The sequence below is a fragment of the Hevea brasiliensis genome, chromosome 8 (assembly GCF_030052815.1).
Source record: "Hevea brasiliensis isolate MT/VB/25A 57/8 chromosome 8, ASM3005281v1, whole genome shotgun sequence".
Classification (NCBI taxonomy): domain Eukaryota; kingdom Viridiplantae; phylum Streptophyta; class Magnoliopsida; order Malpighiales; family Euphorbiaceae; genus Hevea; species Hevea brasiliensis.
Window position 1 is genome coordinate 4637316 of NC_079500.1, and position 9826 is coordinate 4647141.

At 28.6% G+C, this 9826-nt stretch overlaps 1 long non-coding RNA gene across 1 annotated transcript; it reads left to right on the plus strand.

The window, feature by feature from the left end:
• The first annotated feature begins 8274 nt into the window (after positions 1-8274).
• LOC131182217 (uncharacterized) lies at positions 8275-9571 on the plus strand. Its single transcript, XR_009150493.1, has 2 exons — positions 8275-8381; positions 8900-9571. It is a non-coding gene; the product is annotated as an uncharacterized LOC131182217 (long non-coding RNA).
• The last annotated feature ends 255 nt before the right edge of the window (positions 9572-9826 follow it).

The window sequence follows — 9826 nt, forward strand, 5'->3', positions numbered from 1 at the left end:
CATGTTGTTCCAGCAGTTGTTGAAGGACCTAACAATGCTACACAACATAATGATGAAACACATCCTGAAGAAGCTAACCCACAAAGAGCTAATGAAGGTGAACCACAAAAAATGCCATTAAGAAGATCTCAAAGAGAAAGGAGATCGGCAATTGCTAATGATTATGTGGTTTACTTGCAAAAATTAGATTTTGACATAGGAATTTGACATAGGAATTAATAAAGATCCAGTTTCCTTTTCACAAGCTATAGAAAGTATGAGTCTGATAAGTGGTTAGATGCTATGAAAGATGAGTTAAAATCTATGAAAGAAAAAAAAGTATGGGATCTTGTCGAATTGCCTAAAGGATCTATACGAGTTGGGTGTAAATGGGTCTTTAAGACCAAGTGCGACTCGAATAGCAAAATCAAATGATATAAAGCAAGACTTGTTGCCAAGGGTTATACTCAGAAGGATGGTGTTGACTATAAAGAAATATTTTCACTAGTCTCAAAGAAAGACTCATTAAGAATTATCATAGCATTGGTGGCTTATAATGACTTAGAGTTGCACCAAATAGATGTGAAAACAGGCTTTCTAAATGAAGAACTTGAAGAGGAAGTTTGTATGGACCAATCTAAAGGTTTATCAGTTGAAGGAAAATGCCATGTGTTGTGTAAACTTAATAAATCAATATACATACTTAAGTAAGCTTCCCACCAGTGGTATATTAAGTTCACTGATACCATAAAGTCTTTTGATTTAAAGAAAAAGTTATTAATTGATATATACATATCTTAAGATCAGTGGGAGTATGTTTATTTTCTTAATTATGTTTGTTGATGATATTTTGTTTGCTGCAAAATGATTTGGGCATATTACGTGAGACTAAAGATTTTCGTAATAGATCACAAGGACTGTTGGGATTGTCTCAGAAAGCCTATATTGATAGAATTCTAGAGAGATTTAATATGCATAAATATTCAGCATGAATTATTCCCATACAAAAAGGTGACAAATTCAGTCTCAATTAATGTCCAAAGAATGATATGGAACGTAAAGAAATGGAATTAATTCCTTATGCTTTAATTGTGGACAATTTGATGTATGCTTAAACCTGTATAATTCTTTATCCTATAATTGATAACTAGAAAGCTGCAAAGAAAGTTTTATGGTACCTGCAATGAACTAAAGATTTCATACTCACTTACAGGACATCTAATCATTTAGAAGTAATTGGATATTCAGATTCAGATTTAGTTGGATGTGTTGATAATAAAGTTTATTTCGACTACTTGTTCTTATTAGCTAAAAGAGCAGTATTATGGAAAAATGCCGAAAAATAGTCTGTCATTATTTCATCCATTATGACAGCAAAATTTATGGTATGTTTTTAAGTTACAATTCATACATATGGATTCGGAATTTATCTCAGGACTTGAGGTAGTTGACACTGTTAGCAAGCCGCTAAGAATTTATTCTGATAATTTCGTAATAGTATTTTCTCCATAAACGACAACTTTGCCAAAGGTACCAAGCATATGGAATGAAAGTATTTTGTTATTAAGGAGAAAGTTTAGAAATAAAGAGTATCTATTAAGCATAATAGTATTGATCTCATAATAGCAGATTCGTTAATTAAGGGTTCACAACCTAAGACATTTAAAGAATATTTTCTTATAATGGGTCTTGATTGTATTAATGTATAATATATTGGCATTGACACTCTGAGCTCATTGATGTATTTCAAATATATATTGAAGTGTTTCCTGTTTCTCATGATTATGTACACATAATATTTTGAGTGAATGATAATAGGAAAAGTCTTTTGAGACATTATTGTGGACCATGATGTGATAAACATATATCCATTATGTACCAACTATGGTAAGTTGCTAGTATTGCGATATATGGAAGGAAGTGTGTGATTAAACAATGTACAACCGCCATAACCCATACTTAGTAATTTGTTATAGGAAGGTATGAAGTATATTATAGAAAGGATTTGTTTATTTTATGCGCGCCTAATGTTTATGTTATTAAAGTTTATATCATTTAATTATTGCGCCAAGTGGGAGAATGTAAGATTTTGTCTAGTAATTAATATTACATATGGGTCAAAATTAATTCCTTTAATGTGACTCAATATTAATTGATATTTATTTTAATTAATACAAATCCTAATTGTATAAGGATTACTCTAATTAAAGTAAATCATAATTCTAATTGTATAAGGATACTTTATGGACGTATCAGATTAAGTATTCGATATATATATATATATAAGCTGGTCATCTCTCTACCAAAAATACTACACACATTCTCTTTCATAAAATCAGAGATATTATGGTCATCTTAAGAAAGTCTTCCATCGCTAAAGTATTGTGTGTAAATCAAGAGGGAGAAATCAGTTTGTTGAATCAAATGGTCTATCTCAATTACTACTATGACTAAAGTAAAACTCCACATTAGGCACATTTTCTAGATCTGTGAGAATTTATTTATTCAAGATCCATTATTAGGGTGATAGTTGAATCTTACATTTATGATTCACATTATGTTTATGATTATTATGATCTATTAAGATTTATTTTACATTAATCTCCTTTACACAGATTAGTTTTGAATATAAGATTTTAATTATCTATATTTATATTTTTTAAAAAATTATAATATATTTATTTTATTATTTTTAATCAATGAATTTTTATTTTTTTTTTTAAAATTAGTGTTGACTCAACACTTCGAAAATCAATTTTTTCTTATCTTAAATCCGATTTAACATGAATTCAAAATATAAAATATATAGTGGGACTTATCAATTAAATATATAGATTTTATATATTTATGTTTTAAATTTATAATAGATCAGATTTAGATAAAATTTTTCTTTCAAAATCTTTATAGTCGGTGGGCTAAGAGAGAAATTAGGTGAAGATTTAATTAAATTTTATATAATTTATATTTAGTATAATTTTATATTAAAAATTTTAATTAATTATTTTTTAAATATCTTTAGTAGTAAAGTGATAATGTATTCTATATAAATAAATTATTTTAATTGTTAAATAAGCTGTTAACCATAGACTTAAAAAAAATATATTTCTTATCAAAGCTACTTAGCTGTCAAATTATTGTTTTTAATTATTAAATTAAGTATTAATTTGTAGTTCATTTACTTTAATTGAGAAAATAATAATCTTAATAATTACTTTTTGCAGTCACTTATGGGAAATGACGTAATTTTTCCTTTTGTTTATTAGAGAAAGCTGCTTTCCATGGCCGACATGTTCAAGCAAATTAAGCCATGCACGTGTACAATAAGGTGTTTTTAATAATATAGGGATTAATGTGGTAATTTTACTCAATCAAAGGAATTAAAATTATATTATAATTTTAAATAATTAAAATTTACAATTATTTAATATTTAATAATAATAAATTAATCATATTTTTATAAAATAGATAATAAACTTTAACAAAATAAAAGTAAAATAAATTTTATAATATCTTTAGTAGAAAAGATATGAATAATTTTTTAATTTTAAATTAGATATTTATTTTCTATTATTCATAATTTAACATATTTTCATATTTTCTTTACTTTTAATAAATAAAAATTAAAGTTTTTCAAAAAAATAAAACAAAATTCAAAGATAAACAAACCTTTAATTTTCTTTCCATTTATCTGGCTATTAGTCAATGAATTTAAAAAAAAAATAAAAAATAAAAAATGACCATAAGCATGATATTTTTCATTATGATGAAGAAACTTGATCATCAAACCTCATTATACTAAGGATCCTAAGGATGTGAGCTGGTTTCATCATTGAAATGTTGACTAAACTTGACGTTCAAAGAATTTTTCTTGATGAATCTTATAAAAAAAAATATTCACTTATATTGAATTTTTGAATCTTTTTTATTTAATATCTCTCGCTCATTTTATCTTTTTTCGATTGAAAATTCTATACTTACATATTCATAATAGTTATAGAATTTAAATTCTAATCAAAATTAATTATAAAAAATAAAAAAAAAATTATTACATTAAGATAATATTTGTTTTTATTTTTAATTATCATAAATTTTTAGTGGTCAGGATAATAATTTTATAAGTAGTAATAAAAAATAAATTTTAATTTTAAATTAATTGAGGTCACACAAGTATGACTGAGGTCCTAGAAAGAAAATTGGGAATTTGGAAAATTTTATATAGAAATTTCAATTTCATCAAATCCCTAATTATACATAAAATAGTTGCTTCCACTCCATTTGCATGGAGCAATCATCCAGAGGGTGCAAAAACTGTTGGCCAAAGTCAGTGGGCAAAAGCATACTCACCAGCATAAAAGTTGATGATGAGCAGTTATATTGTGTTCTCAGCCCTCAATTTGAAGCTTCTTGTTATGTCCCAAACCCCTAAATCCTTCATTTTCCCCTATTAAATACTATTTGACTTCCAAAGAAATAAAAAATAATATTTTTTCTATCCATTTTTATTGATTTTTCCTTTATTTAACTTACTTATCATATTTAAATTTAAAAAATAAGGATTATTAATTTTTTTTAATTTTACCTTTTATTAATATTATAATAAATATTTATAAAATTTTCTAAATAATTTAATCAATTATTAATATATTTTTATAAAAATGAGATCATCTGATAATTTTTTTTTAATTATCATATAAAATTTATATATAATAAATAAAAATAGATAGAGCGAGTAATATAAATATAAAGAGAAGGACTTCCTACATAAACAAGAAAAATAAAAAAAGAATTTGCTTTAGTTGAGCTCTACATAATTAGTGAGCAATTATTTGTGCTTAATTATATATTTAGTCAATTCATTTAATAAAGTGTGCTTTATTATCAATAACTTTTAATACAACAATATTAAAATTACTTTTAAATCTATAAAGTCTCATACTCGAATTCTAATTTAATAAAAAATTAGAAAATTTCTCTTTTTTAACTAACTTGATTACCAAAATATTGAACAGAAGAGGTTAAATAATTTATAAATTAAAAATAAAAAATTAAATTATATAAAATAAAATAATTAATTTTATTAAAATATTTAAATTAAATAATAATTTTTCCAATATTAAATGAAAGATCCTCTTTCCTCATAACTTTCCTTTCTTATCTTGCTTGCAAAGGAAAGTAACCAAGTGGACATGGCTGTCCCAAAACGTGTGGCTTTAGCCTTCTAGTGACCCTTGCATCGTGCGGCTTTAACCTTAGAAATTAAGAGAATTTCTGGGCTTGCAAGTTTAGATGAAATGGTTACACAGGCCTTGGTGGCACTCGAAGATCTGGTGATTGATGATTGCGGTGAACTGATGTACTTATGGCATGAAATTAAGCTCTCTTGTCTGAGCAATTTGCGGATCAGAGACTGTAGAAAGCTTGTGTCATTGGTAACAAGAGAGGAAGGGCTTTTGCCTTGTAATCTTGAAGTTTTGAGCTTAAGTAATTGTGTTGAATTAGAGAATCTGCCATATAGGCTGCACAGCCTCACATCTCTCAGAAATTTGAGCATCATTTTTTGTCCAAAACTTGTGTCATTTCCAGCTGCAGGTTTACCCTGTAGTCTTAAAAGTCTCCATATTCAATTTTGTGAGTCTGTGGAGTCCGTGCCGGAGAGCATTATGCAAGTCAGTAATACTGGCAATGAGAAAACTTATTTCGAGAATTTGAGTTTCAGGAGATGTCCGTCTCTTACATCCATTCCAGTTGGTGAATTTCCTCGTTCAGTTAAGAGTATTGAATTTTGCTATTGGACAACACAATTATTGGAGTCGCTTGATGATGGGTTCTCTCACCTCACTACATTAGTAATATTCGGCTCTCCCAAGTTAGAGTCTGTCACGACCCAAAATTCTGAATCGTGACCGGCGCATAATTTAAGTATTCTTAAATCATGCAAGCCTTATCAGAGTATCTTGAATGAATATATTGTCACTTACTAATCTCAAAAATAGACAAAAATCAAATAAACAAAATGCTGAATAAACATCATAAATATCCCATAAGTAAACTGCGGAGTCTTTACAGATTTCAATAAAAACTTAAACTGTTCAATAAACCAAACTAATTATTAGCCCGAGAAAACACGAATTTGGACATATCATGAGAACAAATCAAAGTAGTCCCTCTCCAGAAAATAGACTGAATATTTGGATTAGCTGTAGAATTCTACTGATCTGAAACAGATAACAGACAGAGAAAACGTGGTTTGAGCTAGATGCTCAGTGAATGATAATTATAGCACACAATGGAATAGGAACAGGCAGACGCTTGATTAATTTCACAATAAATTTTCTATTCAATTAAATCATGCTCATGCTGTCAAAATCATTAATAAAATTACTTCATAAAACATATATATAAAAGAAATTCATTCAATAAAAATTTTATAGTACAGTGCAACAGGGTGATGATACCCCACATCAACAAAGGCCAGATGGTAAGCACGCTACCAGATATTAAATACCTTCCTCTTTCTTCGCAGATATCAATGCATATGATACTAATGCAAACCATAAACTGCAATGATGCATGACTCGACAATACAACCTAATACCGTGGTAGTCCACACGGCGGGGCCAGATAACAAAAACAGATACTGGGCACAGGTACCAATTCAAAATAGAAAATCAATTTGTACAAATCAATCAAAATTAATAAAAAAAAATTTCAGATAGCAAATAATAACTGATAGTGCAATTCCAATAAAGTATTTCAATAGTTTCAGAGAGTCAATAAAATCAAATCAATCTCAAATCAATTCAGTAACATATCGGTAAATTTTATAGTCAAATATCAATCAATATAAATACATTAAAGGACTGTTCCCGGAATCCTAATGGGTCTAATGTAAAGATAGTTGACAAAATCAATTATTTAATCAAAATCGAAATAAAATTCAATAATAAAATAAAACTCTAGAAAATCACATATAAAATAATTATTAAAATATTGATTTAAAATTTCATTTAATAACAAACTTAATGCTAATAAATTTTAAAAGGGACTAAAACGGTGCTATGTACTATAATTACCACTCACCTGGAACTTCCAAGACAATAGTTATTTTCAATGGAAGAGAGACAATTTAAACTGACTGATTGAATATTCAAATCTCCTACACACCCAAAATATAAGAAAGAAAATAAAGAGAAAAAAATATTAAATAATATATATATATATATATATATATATATAACAATTAATTATTGTCTAATAATAATTATGATCAACTCAATTCAATACTAATGATCAAAGAAATAAATTTCTAGGGTAGTTGTAACAAATCAATGAAAGAAAATAAAATCAAATTCACCCATTATTGAACAAAAAATGAGAATTTTTACCTTGAAAACAGAATCGAATGTGATGAATAGAAAAGTAAAAATTTAGGGATTCTCTGTTGAGAGTATTTGGTAGAGAAAAAAAAAAAGAAAAAAAAGAGGTGACAAATAGGTTTTGAGAGCAAAGTTTAGCAGAATAGATGAGTAGGGTATATATATATTTCAAGTTCTATTAGGTGTAGAATGGGATAAGAATTATTATTGAACTGGGTTGTTCATATTGTAGATATATATTTAATTTCAAAAATAATATATATATATATTTAAAAATAAATAAGCAGACTATCCAATAAAATATATATATATATATATATATATATATTTATAAATATATTAATTTATTATTAGTTAATTAAAATAAAATAATAAAAAATAATAAATGTATATGGCCATCCCCAATCTTCGCTCTTTTTCCTTTGCATGTTGTGAGAATTTGAAGTCACTACCTAATCAGATGCAAAATCTGAAATCTCTTGTATCTGTAGAGATGGTGAATTGTGGAGGATTGGTGTCGTTTCCAAAAGAGGGTTTGCCCCCAAACCTAATCAATCTTGTAATTTGTGAATGCAAGAATCTGACACAGCCAGTGTCAGAGTGGAGACTTGAAAGACTCTCCTCACTTATAGATTTAACAATCATAGGTACAAGTCCTAGTACAGATATGGTTTCCTTTCCAGATGAAGAGGGAAAACTGCTTCCCTCTTCCCTCACCAGTCTTTCAGTCCAACGTCTTGAGAATCTGAAATCCATATCCAGGGGTCTTCACAACCTCACCTCACTTGAAAGATTATGGATAAACTCCGATCCTTGCCAAAAGAGGGCCTTCTTGCCACACTTGGATTATTGTGTATCACAGGGTGCCCTCTTCTTCAGAAACGTTACACAAAAAAGAAAGGAAAGCATTGGCCATTTATTGCTAATATTCCCTATCTTGACGTCTCTTAAATAAAAATCCAGATAGGATTCTGCCTCAAGAAACAAAGACGGTATGATGAAGGACGAAGGCACTCCACAAATGAGGTATTTCTCTTTACACTATCTGACTTCCAGCCTATATTGTATTTGATGTGGAGCAATTTTTTGGCCTAAAATTGAAACTAATAATCACTTCTGTTCAGTTGTATGGTGTTTCAAACATAAGAAAATAAACTTTTTTTTTTTTAATTTTAGAGAAGTACCTGTAATTCATTAAATGGTCATATAGTCATAGTTATATTATGTTTATTTGGTGCTAAACTGCTAATTGACCATGCAAAAGTGAAAATTTCTCTATTGATGAAGAATCCTTCAATTGGACTGCAGATCAGTTATTATGCTACATCTTGCTAATGCCAGGACTGGATACACAGATGTTCATTCATGACAGCTTTTATTTTTCATCATTATGTTTCTTCTTGAAATCCTTTTATTGCATACGAAATTTTGGTTAACAGATGTTTAATCATGACAACTTTTGTTCTTCATCATTAAGTTTCTGTGTAGACTCCTTTTATTGTTTGCCTAACTTTGGTTCTAATGATAACAAATTTTTCGTTTAGGTTTTGGCCATATTTGGGAGGCCTGAAGAACTAATGAACTATGCATGTCACCTTTTGGTTTCAGCAAAAGGGAATTTGGATTGAGCTTAGAGTTGATGTAAACAGTTAAGAACCAATCCATCTAGAGTTCAACCGTTATTGATTTGCTTATGTTTAGAGGTAAGCTTGTGATTAAGCTAGATTGGCCCCAGCCCTAGGAGATGTCATTGTAACCCCCAAATTGAGTAATATTTTACATGGTATATTGTGTAGGATTCAAGTATTCTCTCAACAACAAGAATTATGAAATGGTTCCATAAGGATGGTCTGAGCTTGAAAAATGCAGAAAATGAGGCCAGCTCCCAGCTGCTGAGACATCTCTCATGAGAACTTAAAGAACTTAGATTTTTGCCAATTATTTTTCAATTCTTGGGGCCACTGACAAATGAGGTTTACATCCAGTCTGACAGAGTTACTCTACTTTTTGCAAAATGATCGGAGTCCATTTGCATAATGGTTGAACTGATGGCAAGATTTACTAATTATGCTCAACTGCACATAAGCTTAATATGCCTAATTTACTATATATGTGATATCTGAACTTCCTCAACTTGTTGTGAGTGTATGGTTCAAAGAGAAACTATCATGCATCCATTACACGGGAAAATGAAAGTTTTCCCCCCTTACAATCCATCGTGCTGGTTATTTATCATAGATGGCATCTATTTATGTCTTGTTTATGCGACTATAAGTGCATATGTTTCATCTGAAAATCTCATACCTTTCCAGCACTGCATCAATTCAAAAATCCTGATATATTTAATCTTCGACACTACTAGGCAGTTATGATACCGGTCATCTGAATTGGATTGTAGTTTTACATGGTGAACCGTGAGCATTCGGTTCAAACCGAATCGAATAAAATCGAATTAAATAATAAAAATCAAA